Source organism: Calonectris borealis, chromosome 9 (assembly GCF_964195595.1).
Source record: "Calonectris borealis chromosome 9, bCalBor7.hap1.2, whole genome shotgun sequence".
Classification (NCBI taxonomy): Eukaryota; Metazoa; Chordata; class Aves; order Procellariiformes; family Procellariidae; genus Calonectris; species Calonectris borealis.
In genome coordinates, this window is record NC_134320.1 from 23,124,472 (window position 1) to 23,141,704 (window position 17,233).

A 17,233-nucleotide genomic window follows, 5' to 3' on the forward strand; every position below is an offset into this window, starting at 1 on the left:
TGAAAATTGTAAATCTGGGCTCCCTTAGAGTGTCTGTTCCTTTCACATTGTCTCTGTTCCAACCCCACATCAACAGAGTTAAATTTTCTTACTCAATAAATTCAAAACACTTTTCAAGAATAGAAACTCCTCTCAGGAATTAATGCTCAGGAGTTAAGTAGATACTATAAATGATAAGCCCTTCTGTTTTCATATTTTGTTCTTCTAGTTCACTTTATCTTTTTATTCTTTCTTTCTTTAGCATCAGTAATGGCGCAGTGCTCTCTCTGCTACCTTGCCTACCTATAGCATTGCCATTTCTTCTTTCTCTGAGGAATGCAGTATGATCTGACCTCCCAGCTTTCAAATCTCAATCCTCCTACTCCATTTAATACCTTTATTTTTGTTAGTTGTTGCTACTCTACCTCTTAAGCCATGTCCTGTTTCCACCCTTTCCTTCTCACTGGAAGAATCTGCTAACATGATGTCTCAATGTTATATTCATCTATTTTTATGCCATAATTGTTTCAAACTTTTAGCACAGAAAAAATATTGAGTATGTTAGGCAAAAAGAGCTCTTTAAATGCAACTGGTTGGCACGAATTAAACAAAAATGGTCTTGATTACAGAAGACATCCAAACTAAACATAACTAGTTGCTTTACTTTCTCGAGTTAAATTTGTTTAACTATAGGTCTCAGCCTCACCTTTTAACCATCCCTCTGTGTCACATTTACTTGGGTGTCTTTTTTCACACAGACATTGTGCAAGCAGGATCAGATGCGATTTAGGAGCAAACAATAATTTTGGTTAATAGCTACAGAAGACAGCTTGGGTTTACATGCTACAAGGCTAAGCACCAGCACGATCACCTCACCCAATGCTGGCACCCAGGGAGTCCCTGCTGGCAGGGCAGTCATCAGTCAAGGGTGGCTGTGTCAGCCACTGCAGATTTTAGAGTGGGCTGATCCTCCGTCTTGCAGAGTTGCAACCTTCTGACCCTGTTTTTTTTCTGGAGTTTCTTGTCTTTTCATGTCGGTACTTTTCCCTTGAATCCTAGATTTACTATAATCATCTCAAGATTTCACTTTTCCATTATTTATTTTCTTATATTGCAAAGCTTTTGCTTATAGACAACCTCACAGCTCAACAACATCATGGGGCTTTTTTCAGTAAAACTAAGCCAGTCAGACAGCTGTGCCTCACAAACTTGGCTTTGAGTGAGACAGCCAAAAGCCTGGGACATGGGTCACAACCTGAGCTCAGCATTACTTAGAATTACAGCCTACTTGAGTCAGGAAAACTATTCAACATTTTTCTTGTATTTATTATTAGAAAGTTTATATTTTCGCTAAGTATTGAATTCCTATTTTCAAGTGTCCACTCCAAATAAGCTTTCTGCTTATTTCATTTGCTTCGTTAAAATCAATTTGAAATCAGGATTTTATATTGCAAGACCAGGCCAATCTCATAATATTGCCACTGCATAATAACAAACTGTTGAAAGTTTCTATTGCAATTCCTTCCTTGTAGTAATTAGTAACTAGTGTTTTGCATTATAGCATTATTTAAATTAAATTGCTTGACAGACTTGCTGCGTTATTAAACCTTTTGCTCTTGGGGCCTCTATTTCAATTTCTGGTTGTGCTGGTAGAATCTGCACAATGCTCTCCAATGTCAAGTGGCAATTTTCTGAAGCTCATTCTTACTGGTAAGGACCTGTACACCCTCACTGATAGCAAGTTCATTTGCTTCCAGGAAAGAAGAAAATGATTAGGGTTAAATTCCCTCTGGCCTTCATTACAGGAACAGATAGGAGGTTTCAAGTTGGTAACTTTCACTATTTAAACATATTTAACTTTAGCAATAGAAGGCAAACAACTTGAAAAGCATGATGATTATTTGTGTCCCTGTTGCATACATTGTCTAGAACTGGGCTTTCAAAGGGGAGTGGAAAAGTACTTTAGAGAGCTGCTTTTATTCATTTCTAGTGAAGCAGTTGAAAATAAAACACTGAGTCAATCGGTGGCGAGATCCCCAATGCAATGTTAATAGAGGACTTTCAGGCCTTCTGACAAGCAACAGGAGGCAAATCCTGCCTTCCTACAAAGCAAAACCAGTGTCTACTAAACACAGCGAGATCATAAGGCTTCTGCTAAGAAAAAGAACACCTTATGTGCTGGCATTTCTAATGTGTAATACATTATATATTTGCACATACATTATACTCATTTTATACAAAGCACTTATGCATTCTTATACCAGCATTCTTCTAAAAGAAATGCTAATTATTCGTAGGGACTTAGTCACAGCAACTGCACGGGCCAAGATGTGTCAGAGATGACATAATGGTTGGGAACGACAATGAGCCCCCTGTTGTGATAATGATCCATCTGATCATTTTAGGGATAGGAAGGGACAAAGAAAACATGCAGTTTCATTAAATCCAGTAAATCATTTAAGGACAGAAAAATTGTTCCTCCTAGAGTAGTTTCCTTTAAAATACCTCTATGGCTGTGAAGCAAACTGCAAATCCTACCTCATTTTACAAGATGGAAGCCAGCAAGATTAAAAGCTGATTTTCAGAAGAAATTTATCATGCAACAATTCATTATTCTCTACTCCTTTCATCAGAAAAAAAAAAAAACTGAAATTGTACTTAATAATTCTATATTTTTCTGTTACTGGAGTAATCCAGGGTACAAGAAAAGTACTGGCTCCACCACAAAACTAGAGACAAATTCCTAAAAATATGTGTTTTAAGAGCATCCCTTGAGTTGTGACTGTACATGGATAGGTATACAGATGAAAACTAGCAGATATTATGGGTGAAAGAAAAGCAAAGAGATTGCTTTGATCCTTCAATCATAAGCTTCTAAGCTGAAGCTTTTTGTTAAAATGAGCAGGTAATTTTCAGCTTTTATGGTAAATATCTATGATCAACCTTGAGGTATCTCTAGGTACCCTCTCTCAACACCCCCAGCTACATGGTGCTGCAGAGGATGAGATGCACATGCAGCTTCCCCCAGTTCAGTTCCACCTGTTACTATTTAAAGATATTTCTACTCTTCAGAAATTTGTCTGCATTTTTTCAAAATGTGGAATCTGCTTGCAGTTTTTTCCAAAGGTGATATATTACAGCATATTTTTATACTGTCAAATCTTCCTTTTGCTTATCCCTGACTACTCATGCTAGTCCCTTCTCTCCCCCAGGCATTCCTCTGGATATTTGAGACTTTAGTACATCAGCAGACCAGGAACAGTAACGCTGAAAAACAGGAGATTCTGTAGAGATAATCCCTAACCCAGTTTCTTCAGAGGCTCACTAGGAAATAAGCACCAGCTCCAAAATTAAGAACTATATCGTTATGCTATTATAGAGGAGAAAGACACATTTGGATATGTGGCATGGAATACCACTGGATTTTACATTCACTGAAGAATGATTTAGATAATTACAGGTGACTCAAGATCTGTTGAGTAATTGCAGTAATTGCATCACCAAACTTCTTTAGCAGGCCAAAGAAATGAAACTGATACGGACACCAAGACCCACTCACCATCAGGGGGTTGATGCTTCTTGCAACATCTGTTAGGACAGTGGGAATAGCACTGCTGCCTATATTGTCCATCTTTTACAGAGAGGGGAACAATTTCAGTTTCTAAATCTGTCAGTTTAACATTTTCCCAGGCAGTAAATCAACTTTAAAAAGATATAAAGAAAGTCATAATAAATGAAGAATCACTAACAAAAGTAATGTCAAACATGAACATAAACCAAAATGCAGAATATGCTGCTTATTCAAATTCAGGGAATATACTTTTTCTTGAACATGGGGGTGACTGGATCTGAAATGCTAGGATTTTGCTCCTAATCTGATTTTTACCATGTGTATTTTACTTTGAAAGAAACCCAGATGATCTCTCTCTTGCTCTCAAACTAATCATGTCCTCCCATGTGCCACTTTCAGGAGAGTCAGTTCGAATTACACTGATTGGACATAGGCAAGATGAGAAAAATACACCAAGAAAAAGGTAGATCAAGCACTTTTAATGACTAATGAAAACAAAACCAATGTACATTTGGAGTTATGCAACTTAAGACAATTTTATGAACTTACCATCACTATAGTTTGTACATTGCTGTTACAGCAGGAAGAAAAATCAGCGTGCTGGTTTTGGCTGGGGTAGAGTTAATTTTCCTCACAGTAGCTAGTACGGGGCTCTGGTTTGGATTTGTGCTGGAAACAGCGTTGACAACACAGGGATGTTTTCGTTACTGCTGAGCAGGGCTTACACACAGTCAAGGCCTTTTCTGCTCCTCACCCCCCCACACCAGCGAGGAGGCTGGGGGTGCACAAGGAGTTGGGAGGGGACACAGCTGGGACAGCTGACCCCAACTGACCAAAGGGATATTCCATACCATATGACGTCACGCTCAGCATATAAAGCTGGGGGAAGAAGGAGGAAAGGGGGGATGTTTGGAGTGATGGCGTTTGTCTTCCCAAGTCACCGTTACACGTGATGGAGCCCTGCTTTCCTGGAGATGGCTGAACACCTGCCTGCCGATGGGAAGCAGTGAATGAATTCTTTGGTTTGCTTTGCTTGTGTGCACGGCTTTTGCTTTCTCTATTAAACTGTCTTTATCTCAACCCTCTCACTTTTACCCTTCCGATTCTCTCCCCCATCCCACTGGGGGTAGTGAGTGAGCAGCTCTGTGGGGCTTGGTTGCCGGCTGGGGTTAAACCACGACAATCAGTTAGAAGATTTATCTACCCTTAGGGAAAGTAACACTTAAGTGATGTGTAGGCATTTAAAAACTTTAATGCTATAATGTGACACAATTACAAAATAAGCTATACCAGTGATGAAATTACTAGCTATATCTTTCAGGCTCCAAGCTTAGAAGCTCCAAGTTCTCCCTGGTCTGGGCAAAGGTACGATATTCATGCAGCGTAGGAAGAAGGCGGCTTACAAGGCGGGGAAACACTGAAAGTCCCTAGAGAACTTCAGAGTTCACAGATACAAGACTGCTCTCTGCGGGCTTTATCAGGGAAACTTGTTATTCAAAAGCCATAAAGGAAATGTTCCCTCATTTGAGACCTTCTCCAGAATTTAAAAGAAAACTGGTTTTCTTGAACAAATCAAAGAAAACAAAAAACCAAGAAGCATTTCTGCAAGAAAACAAAGAAACCAGGAAAAAGCTTCAGCATTGATGCTGTCCCCTGTCAAGCTATAGATCTGAAGTAGAAGGGTTCTTGCTGGGATATGTGCCACAGAGGAATTAGAGCATATCTAGACCTTGCAGTGTAGTGCATCACTGTTTCCTGCACAATGTCATGGTAAATTTGAAGAGTTAGAAGCTTCACTAAGATTTTATAATACTAATTTGTGTTGCTGGTTCTGTCCTCTAGAGTAAAATAACCAAATTTTCAGTTAATGAATGGGAGGATCTCTCTGTTTGAAGGTCCTGTGCTGCTATGGTAATTTGCAGTTTATCAGTCTGCTCCACAATCTATATAGAACATTTTCTTAAAAATTGCCAATGACCTATTTTATAAATAAAACACACTGTGGGTTGAAAGACAGGAAGAAAGGAATAAATACTAGCAGGGGGAAGTGAAAAACTAAAGCACAAGAATAAATAGTCATTAATAAACACCAGCTGGCAATGAAAAGCAGGGGTCTGAATGAAGTTCTAAGACAGCTTTTCTGTAAGTGATGGAGGTAAGAAATATAACTAGTTTCAAAACAGCTTGACACTTATATTAATGGTGTTGTGTGATTTGGTTGACTGCACCACTGGAGACAATAACTTCATGATTCAGGGTGTCCCCTTCACTTCTATGATGTGGTATTTATCCTAAATGAAGTATTTCACTGGAAAAATAACTTTTCCATTTTATGTAATCTGAGTGTTTCTTATTGGTTCGAGCATTGTTAGAAATTTACACACATGCTGTTACTTGCTAAACAACAGAATAATTTGTCCTAGGCTTCAGTTCTGGGGGAAAAAAAAAAAAAGAAGAAAGAAAGAAAAAAAAAAAGAAAGAAGAAACTCAACAAAAAACCCTCTACTTTTGCAATGTTATCTTGCTGAAACCTTGCAGCAAAATTTAAAAACACAGCAGCTGTCATTTACCAGATTCTCCAGTACTCTTCTAAAGCCAGATAAGATGAATACAGAAATCTCTAAGGACAGTATATAAACTGCAGTATAAATGGGAAAATGTGAAACAGAATTCATTAAAATACATCAGTAGCTCTACTACCGGCTTAGAATGGATTGATTCAGGAGAAAATCCTGTGCAGAACTTACTGAACTGCTGCTGGCAGGCAGCAAAAGCTCAACATGTGCAAAAGTGATAACTGGTGAGACTGCAAAAGGCCTCTTGGCGATTTAAATGCATAGGCTGCAGACAATTCAGACTGATTCTCCACAATGATTTTCAGTGGTTTATTTCATTACTTTCTGCAGCAAATGTCTGGGAACAGAACGGTAGCTACATTAAAAGAAAGTATCGGTACCCTTGCTGCCTGCCCAAAAATTTGACTAAGCCAACTCATCACTTAAGTTGTGTCCTTGCAGGAAAGAAAAAAAATTCTATGATCATGACATGCTCTGCCAAGGTTGCTGACTGTAAAAGAGACCCTCAGGTCAGGAACACGTAAATAAAAATGCTGAGGATCTATTTAGCTTTGCATACAATGAACCTTCCAGTCTTTATATTCTCAGGCATACTGAGGCAAAATTAAATTATCAGTTATTCAACCAAAAACCCTTCAGTGAAACTAATGGCAAAACCAGATCTAATACCCTGAAACCCTGAATCATTATCCCATGTCCTTGAAACCTTTGCCTGCACAACAATAATGGACTCTGATTTTTCATTGACATATGAATACCAACAAAAGTGTGAATTTAGATACAGAGGCACTTACAAAACACATTTGATATTCTATTTTATCCTAGCCATCTAAACATGTTAAGATATCCTAGAAAAATTACTTGGGGGGGTGGGGAGGAATGGCTCTGGGCTGTGTAAATTGTATCCAACCTGTCTGGATTTGCTGATTTTTAAGTCTTGCCAATAAGCAAACAGAAAAACAAATCATATCCACAGCTGATCCAAATGGCCACATCACCAAAAGTCCTTAGGGAAGAGCAGAAGAACAACAGATGTTTTGCAAATAAAACTTCGTTAGCATAGATGTATCAACAGAACTTTCAAATGACGACTATAAGCTTAAATTATATGCCATCGTACAGAAGATGCTTTTTGCATAATGCAAAAATGGATTCAAATATCATCCAACCTTATCTAAGGTAGTTTATCCAGGTATCCACCACCGCTACCAAAACCAGTGTTGCAAGGGTAGATGTGCTGCTGCAGCCAGTTCCAGCCAGTGTGCAATAGCAAATCCTAAAGATGCCACTAAGATAAATTTCTCTAATCCCCAAACAGAATGGGCAAACTTAGTGTTGATTTCCTAGCTATAAGGTTTCTTTTAGCGCTTATAATGCAACTGAGCTACCTCCAACAATGTTTTTTATTTGTTACGGCACTTCCTCAGTGTTTGTGCACTTCCTTGCATACAGCATATTCCTCATCAGACAAGAACAAACACTTCACAATTTGCCACCGGCAGCAATGTTCCTGAAATTTTTTAACTGAAGAACATTAAAGCTTTCTGACAAAATCCAGACCATCTTCTGGATTTTCATTTCCAACCAACTAAAAATTATACTGTATTTTGAACGATAGTTAATTATTGTTGCTTTCCTTAGCTGTGTTTGTTTTGCTTGCCTGATTTTCTGCTGTTTATTCTTTACATTTTATTTGCTTAGATTCTTCCACTAATTATCTTAAGATATTTTCATCCATCATGGACTCATTTAGAGATGTGTCACAAGATCAGTTCTCCCCTGTAAGAGTAGATATTTTTGTAAATTTTACACGCAAATGTACATGGCCCATTTAATAGTTTTGAATTCTGCATGTGCAGAAGTAATGCACGCAGGCAGCCAACTAAAGCCATTAGTATTGCGTTCAGCTTTTCGGTGTTTTTCCTGTAACAAAAGCACAAATACGATAAAGGGTTAAAATGAAAGGAACAGAGCTGTGCTTTAGCTAATTATGGTTAGAAAAAAATACAAATTCATAACCGCCATTTGTCACAGCCTTAACTTTGAATTATGGGAGGGGTAGTAAAACACCAGCATGACTTGGGCATATACCAACACACCATGCTGTCCGTCCCTTCTCGGAAATTCTTCCAGAGATCATACTTCTGGGAATGACACTAATTAGTCACCAATCAACATTACCAGCTCTGTAACACTGTTCCCAGAAACAGCATCTTTCTGTAGTCATATTTCCAGGAACAATACATGGTATGTTTATAGAGGCAGGCAAAAAAGGTAATAAGTACTTAAATATACATGAGGCCAGAGAGCCCTGGCTCTTAAAAGGTAGAGACTTTCATAAGGCCTGTTCTTTCAAAACACACTTATGAGTATTTTTTATGCAGACAAAACATTACTATTGATTAAACTGATACAACTTTTATCGAACTGGGCTCCTTTGCAGCATGAAGTGCACAGCATTTTTTGTAATGTGTAGCATACAAAAATAAGAAAACTGTGACTGATCTGTTTGCTTTCGCGTAATGGAGTCTTTTGCAGCCGACCTGGAAAAAACAATCTGCATTGCATCCTTTACCAACATATAGATACCTTCCTCGGTTTCGTTAACTGGGTTATAGGATTTGGACCCAAACAGCATAGTTTCAGAGGTAAACAGGAAGGTATGGGGATACTTAAAAGGCAGCTAAACAGGTTACAGACATTGATTTTATAGGGAGTTAGGTCCCTAACTTGGTTAGGTGCCTTATGAAAACCCAAACTGCGGCACAGTTAGATGCTCAGGCAACAGTGAATCTGGCTTTAGCTTTTCAATAATTAAAGCTATTCCATAAATTCTCAATCATTTTATCATTTCAACGGAACTCCAAATCCCTACACAAACTTAGGTATTACTTCCAAGTCACCACATATAAATGCATTTTCTTCACCAGATTTCTGCGGCTGGTTTTTTTCTGCCTTATGTACTCCAGGCTCAAGGAGTGATCTGATAGGAGAACAGTGTTTAAATAGCAATGAATTTAATTTCACCACTAAAGATTAAGATGAAAGTCAGTATACTGTAGCATATTCAGAGTCACTTAAAATCAGCTGAAGCATTCAAATTAGCACTTATGTTGGAATATGGCATGGATGCTAATGTAAAATGAATCCCTTACAAGTTTATATGGATTTCCTCACATAGATACTGTAATAGATTTCCTTTTTAAAGCAAATCTAATTGCAACTTTGGGAAGAAGAATATTCCATGAAATAGATATCTACACTGAAAAAATTAATCAGAATTACAGTATTAACTACCTCATCAGGCAGATTTGGGGGGAGGGGCTGTTTTATAAGCAGTCTGTAAAGGCAAAAAGGAATTAATACAATTGTACAATTTATCACCCTTTAAAACAGAAAAAAAAAATGTTTGCTCTACTTTTTTCAGCAGATACTGAAGTACTTTCAACAAAGTTGAATCAAGTTTTGTTGTAGTCTCACCACTAAAATACTTAAATTTTGGTATAAATATAAAAATATGCAAATTTTTCTTCATCCAGGATTTGTTACAGAGGGAATCAACAATAAAGATAATTGTGAACTATAAAATTGCTAATTGACTCAAATTATGCACATTGGCTTTGTAATTTGGAGAAATGGTCGGTGAAAAAGGGTAGCTTAAAACCTTTACTTGATTCCAAGGTAGGTAGTACCAGGGATAACTTCAGTAACTCGGTGCCAGAAAAATGCTGAAGAAATCGCTTGGAAGGAAACCTGCAGAATGCATGTGCTAATTTTCATGAAGGCAATAACAATTTACTCACTTGAATCTTGGCTTTAGTTTAAGGCTTATTGGAAGATCAAAATATTTTGGGTTACGTCCCTGGCTGATGTTCAGAAGGTATCCTTTCCACATCAGCGCTTTTCTTACTGACCACAGTCCAACAAAAACAACAGCAAGAAAAAGAAAGTGGAAGCAATCAAAGCTATCAGGATTTTATTTCTTAGCCCAATAAAAGAATGTGGAGAATATTTGATTGAACTTCTATTGTTTTTATTAGCAGTGACTATGAAGAGGCCAAAATGTTTTGGCATTCACTAGACAATAAAATATTGCCAAAATATTATATCTAGAAGACCTATCAAATGTTAGAGTTAATGGAATATGTGCTCAATGCTCTTTTTTTTCCCCCGTTTGGAATTTTTGCTGTCTTTTCCCTTTGTGCTTGTTAGAGAGAAAGGGAGGACCAACATGGTTTAAAGATTATTGGCTTTGCAGCCTGTAAAAGGAAGGTTTCTTTGTTTGATACCAACTGATAGATAACAACGACCGCTCACTTTCCAAAATTTTATTCCCGCCTCTCCATGAAGACCTTTAAAGGGGAAAACATACCTATGCAATCTCCCTTTTCTCATTTGCTGAGGGCAAACTTTGACAATACTTAGCAAAAAAACCCCACAAACAGTAAATCTTTTCTCAAAGACATTATGGCCCTCATGCAGCAAGAAACCTCATAATATTTTTACCTTCAGAAATGCTCTCAAGTGACCACCAATCAAATGAGCATAAACATGGCTTTAAGTCAACCTGATGGGTATTTTGTGATAGAGGATGTGAAATACTGAAAATGATAAACAGATTGAAGATAGTGAGTGTCTGTTCTTTAGGTTATTTTATTTTTCTCTTTAGGGATGGTCTTTCTGTTTCCCTAGTTCCATTCCTTCCATGCTCTGCGAGGAAATATTATGTGAGGAAAAACATGTATGCCATTTCTGATCCTTTAAAAGGGCTTATTTATTGAAATTATTCTTTAAAATGTAAAGTAATATATGTATCAACTACTATTAGAATTTTCTAATAAGACTGTAAACGTAAAAATAAATCTATTCATAACAAATCCTATTATCTATGCAAGATGGCTCAAGAACATACATATTGAGGTGTGGCATATACAGTATTAGAAACTAATGAAATACCAGCTAATTATGAAGAAACAGCCTGCGGATCTGATTATAGATATGAAGCCTCTCTCAAGATTTTTAAACTTATTTTAAGCAATGTTGGATATGTGTCTACACTCTTATTTCCAGAGCTGAAGAAGAATGAATACGGTATTTTCTTCAGTACTGCTCTCTGTGAGAGTGCTATTTCACATTTACAGCTTGAGCTCCACTAAAATGCTAATGACAAATTGTTATTAGATGTCAAGTAGGGGGATACATCTGTCAGGCAGAAGGATGATAACAACCTTCAGCACTGCTAGATCTGGACCTGCATGAGAATCTGGTGTAAAGCCAGGAACAGCAATTCAGCAAAGCCCAGGAGGAGAGGTTTCTGCCTGAAACTTCCCAGCATGCAATCAGCAAAATCAGAACAAGAAGTATGTGCGGTAATCGGATGATCCTCGCCATTGTTTGAGTGAAGCTGTATGGTGTTGACCTGTACCAGTTCTCTATGCCTCCACTGGTTAAAGGAAAGTCTTACGTACAGTACAATTACAGTGTCCAGAACATAGCATTGCCTTAATAACTGTTTTTTATAACTAATATTTTGTTTGATTGGGCTAATCTTCTACTAAGAAATTTGAGCATATTTTTATGCTAGGCAAGACCATTTCAAAAACAATATATTTCCATGCTTTTCTCCAAGGGAATTTAAAATACAATAATTCACGTTAGGATTCTAAAATGACAAGGACAACAAAATAAGATTAATAACTGCTGCAAACAACTTGCCAAAGAAAGTCATCCAGCTAATGCTACAGAGAATGCTGCTGCCAACCCATTGAAGAAAGAAGCACAATTCAGAGATTGTTTTACTCTGTGTAAGTATATTTAGCAAAGATCCTGGGCCAGAAACAGAGATGACAAATGGAGGTGTAAATTATAGACTAGTAAATGGGAGAAAGGCAGAGTAAATTGGCATAAGTTGAAAAAAAGTAATTTAGAACCTTAATTTCTGCAAATGGCTGTGACATGGAATGTAAGACCAGTGATGACTCTCTGGCATGGTGTTGAGAAAATTTTAAACTGGTACTAGAATTATTATTTACGTATCCCTCTAGTTGGAAAATGACATATTTCCATGATTTCTAAGTGAACATTTAAAGATTTATGAAAGTACTTACCAAAGACTTGTATGCCTCAACAGCCACACAATTTATAAGATCAAAATTACAAACATGCACACTGCTCAACAGAATGCAAATATAAAGGGTATGTGCAAAAGGGAAAAAAAATAGCTAAAATTAAACTAATAGCATTATAAAATTTACAGCACAATTTTTTCCAGTATAAACTTAGCTTTTAAGGAAACAGACATGTCACTTTGACAATATAACTGCACATTTTAACCAAAACTTAATTAAAAAAAAATAAAAATCTATTCGGTGAATAATAATGGGAAAGTATTACATTTATTTAATCCCTCCTACAATGGAGCCAATGTGCCTACGAATTGGACTATTCACACATAAATTGTATTTAACGGCTTCCTGTTAATATGCTCTACTTACATAATGAAAACCCAGCAATCTTAAAGCTCAAGCATCCTTGATCCTCTACTGCCATCAAACTGAGCAGTAATTGAGTCACTCAGGAAAGTACATTTAACCTTGAGGCTTTAAATTTTGATTATCTCACCACATCACAAAAATAGATGTAAAGTCCTCTGTAATTTTCTTTTTCTTAAAAGGGAGGTGGTAATAGATCTTGCATCTTAATAGTTTAGAACCAATACCATTTTCATGAGAATCAAACAGAAAATTGTGGTTCATTTCAATAAAAACTGGATCTGCTGATTTTTGCAATGGTCTTTTGGCACAAAATGAATTTTCTGAAGACAAGAGACAATAAATCATCAATAAATTAATAAATTTTCATTCAGAAAACTAGAAAAATTGATGAAGCAAAGCCTTAGCTCACACAGGTGCAATTTTTTAATTGTGTGTTTCACCAACCATAAGCCATTTAACTAATAAGCAATTCAGTAATCTGTCAGAGTAGAATTTGTAACTATATTGTATTACAGGAAAAATATCAGTTAAGAAGAACATGTGCGGCATACAATAGGCAGGTTTACTGATACACACTTTATTCCTACAGTATTTCAAAAGAAGGCAAGTCCAGAGTACATGATACTTCTGGGTGATTTTCAAAGTTTTGTGCTTTATATTGACTATAGTGGAATATGCACCATGTAACACAATAAATTCTTGGTTTGATTGTATCAACTGGTACTTTAGATGTTACACAGAAACAACCAGTTTTGTTGGCCAAAAGGACTATCATGCAAATCTGTCTAACAAAAAAGCTTCCTCTGAGCCAAGACCATTACAAAGAAGAAAGCCCCCTGCCAAGTCCTGTTCCATCTCCTCTCTCCTTCCCTGCAGAAAGAAAACAAATGCTCCCACATCCTCTAGTAGCCTAAGTAGCCTCTACAGCCAAAAGCTGTCCTAGTGTCACATCTCAGCCTGTGATAGCTCAAATAAAGAAAATTCCAACTCCACTGAATACATCACACATCTTACAAGTAGTATTGCTCTCCTTCCACTCAAGGAGAAAAAAAGCTAGCTCAATATAGATGTGGCTGATGGTGGGCAAAGCATTAATTAGCAAGGCAGAGACACTGAACTTCAGTAGAACCTAAATGATGTGTTTGATTCTTAATTACCGAACTGACTTGCTAGTTCTTGAGTTCATGCTTGAGTACATCATAAGGGCCTTTTCATGTAATTTAAGATTCAATCAAGCAGCAGCATCTTACTACAGTGTTCTTCAACATATTAGCTAACTTCCTTTTCTTCAAAGTCTTACTAACAGCGCTATGCATACAGAAGGAAATAAACTGAATTTATTTTGGTATAACTCCATAAAGAATTTGATACAATTCATGCCAGTAGCAATGGATTTTAATCTGAGTTTCTTTTAGAAGAATGACTCTCCAGAAAAACTCAACAAATCCATTGTCTGTATTTCAGTAAAGTTATATCTATCCACTTTAATCAATTAAACATACGCATTCACTTTATCCAAGTTTGCTTATGATACTGTGTATTTGCAAATTTATGTCCAATGCCAGTCTTATGTATTATATGTGAAATTTAAAAATAACTAATCATACTTAAAGACTAATGGATTTGAGTTGAATTTACTAATATAACATGTCTAAACTAAAATTTCACATTATTGACTCAAGTAATGGTCAAAACTATGTCACATGGGAAAACCAACAAGTTTGCAACTTGCTGCATCATCTGCTGCCCAAAAGATACTACAACATACCTCAGAAAAATCCTACACAAGTCGAAGAACGTATTTAAAAGCAAAATATGCGTATGCATGATAAACTGGTTTCTCTAAGCCACAGTACTGATGACTCTAATATTTTGTAACTCATTGCAGTGATATTATAGACCACATGTAAGTAGGGCATAATTACTCTAAGTTATATATGGCAATAAAGATAGTGTTTGTTTTTTGTTTGGTTGGTTTTTTTAAATATTTGACTGAATTTCACAATGGCTAACTGCCGACAAAACCTTTTCTTTGGAATTATTCATGGGATCTTTAAGGTATAGCTGTCACACAACACAAGCTTTCCAGACAGAATAGCTGAAATGTCACCTTTCCACTGTATATAGGTCACACATTATATCAATGTTGAGATTTTCTTGACACCAAAAGCTATAAAAAATGGCTGCAGGATGTCCCCTAGTTATTTACATATTTTAACACAAGCCAAGGAAAAAAGAAAAAGACTATTTATCCATGGGGTCTGGATATCCTCTTGTTCTATTAAACTTTATAATTATTCATTGTAATTGCCCCACTTTTTTAAACAAATGTGGAAAATAAGTCAAGACACTTTTCTCACTGGGAAGGAAGATAAATACTGCAAGCCCAAGCTGTCTATAACAATATGCTGTAACTACATATGAATATTTTTCCTTTCCAAATTATTGCTGAAAAGATGCAGTAGCACATGATGAATTAAAAAGGTACTATTCCCTATTTATAGAACACCAGCATAATTACAACACAAAGAATGCACTTATTTCCAGCTATGTGTATACAAGGAAAAGACTAGCAAATTGTAAGGCAAAAAGAGAACTGCAAAAGTAGTAATTATGAAGATGGAAAGAATAACTTCTGAAGAAAGAGTATAAGAAATAATATGCATAGCTTGGCTAATTAATTACTAAATGGACTCATGATTACTGCATACAAGTATTTCAAGGTTGCAAACACAAGTGAATTGTAAGGGTCTTTACTAGCATTGATGGGTTGAAGTAAAGCAAAAAAAAGTTTAACTGTAACACTTTCTATTTTTCATTTGTAAGCAATCCCAGACCCTTTAAATTCTATGTGTCTTGCTGGTGACTTTCCATAAAGATTATCAAACACCGTAATGAAGCATACTTTTTTCTTTTAAAACACTACCTTGCAGTACTACAAGTGGAATGTTATGACTCTAGGTTTGTTATGCATTTTAATTAGAAGTTTAGGGAAAAAAACCCACTTAACAATTGTATTCAGTGTTTTCAATAGGTAAATGAAGGCAGAAAAGGAGAATAATAGTATAAATTATGGAAAAAAAGTAGCATGAAGGATCTTGACTTGTAACTTTCTGATCCAATCGCAAATTCATAACACATCCCTCAGTAAAGTGAAAAGGAAAAGCTTTTTAAACACTTGACAAGGGCATACACCCTTTCTAGAGTTGATTGAAATCCTTGTGTATATGGCTGCACACAGCACTACAGAAATGGTTAACAAGGCTAAGCAAAACAAATCATGTATCAACAAAATCATCAGCTAATGCTTAAATGGTTGGGTTAATAGTTGAATGAGAACAATTCATTCATTCTACAACACGGAGACACTACCAAGAACTGGACAGATACCACCAAATGCATTTTTCCTCTCTGAATGGTATGGATAAAATCCCATTCTTTATAGTTGGAACAAGTGAAAAGAGACCAACACTTAAGTCACATAGCACATAAACAAATTGGGGAACTTACAGACAGGCTGTTCTGGATAGCAAAACTATTACATTAAAAAAGTAACTAAACAAATTCACACAAGAAAGTGACATCAGGAGCTGTTAAGCGTAAAGAAAGTAATGATAGAATTTTCTGATTCAGATATGAATTTGTATCAGCCTGCAAAACCAAATCAATAAGCATAGGGAGTTGGGTAGGGATTTGCCTTACGTTGTTCAGAGGTATAGAACATACGATCCATATGGTTACCTAACTTGAGAGCTCATGGTGCCCAAAAATTTCTGAAAAAGCTTAAGCGATGCTCCAACTTATGCACATTACTCCCCTCTCCCCTTGCTCCCCTCTTTTAGGAGCTCTCATGTAGCCTAACTATGCCAGCTAGAGTTCTTTTTCTTCTAAGTCCATTGAAAAGCTTTACAGGATTTTATAAATGTCAGCGAAGCCTAGCCTATATCCTCAGCATGAAAAGGGGAATTGTTCTATCAAATTGTGATGAAAAAAAAATCAAATCTCATTTCTTACAGGACAGGGTTCATAGTTCTGCTAGTTAACTGAACATTAGCAGAAAAAGCTTAAGGAACAGCTTTCTTCCTTTTAAAAGTTCATTGGAGTAGCACTAAATGAAATTAGTACCAAAATTAAGACCAAAGAAGCCCTCACTGATCTGAGTAACAGCTTCTGCTTATTGACCACCCACAAAATCTAGTTATACCTAAATTAAATTCACTAGTATAATGGTCCTGTTCCCCCTCAAGGCTGATACGGCACTGAAGAAATCTTAAAGGTGCCAGTGTTCACGTCAAGCTTGCTTGGAAAAATAAAATAAAACACATTATCTCAGCTGTATAATTTTATGCCAGATCAACAATTCATTTATGGCAAAGGTTGTAAACTTTCTTCAGCTGCCACTTGAGAGAAAAGACAAGTGTCTAGCACCTCATTGGATCCACATCCTCTGAGAATTTGTGGAAGACAGGTAAAGTTTCTAAACAGTAAACCTAATCTTTGTTCTTTTTCAAGAAAGGGAAGAAGAGAAGAATCATTGAACTTTAGACTGCTTCACTTTATTGATTTTCAATAATCAGAATTATAAAACTACTTATGAGCACTTGAAAGATGAC

General features: G+C 36.5%; 1 protein-coding gene across 3 annotated transcripts in view; it reads right to left on the minus strand.

Annotated features, from left to right (window-relative positions):
- The window catches only part of NLGN1 (neuroligin 1), a 398,258-nt gene that overhangs the window by 102,430 nt on the left and 278,595 nt on the right, over positions 1–17,233 (minus strand). The gene's annotated exons all lie outside the window — the stretch shown is intronic.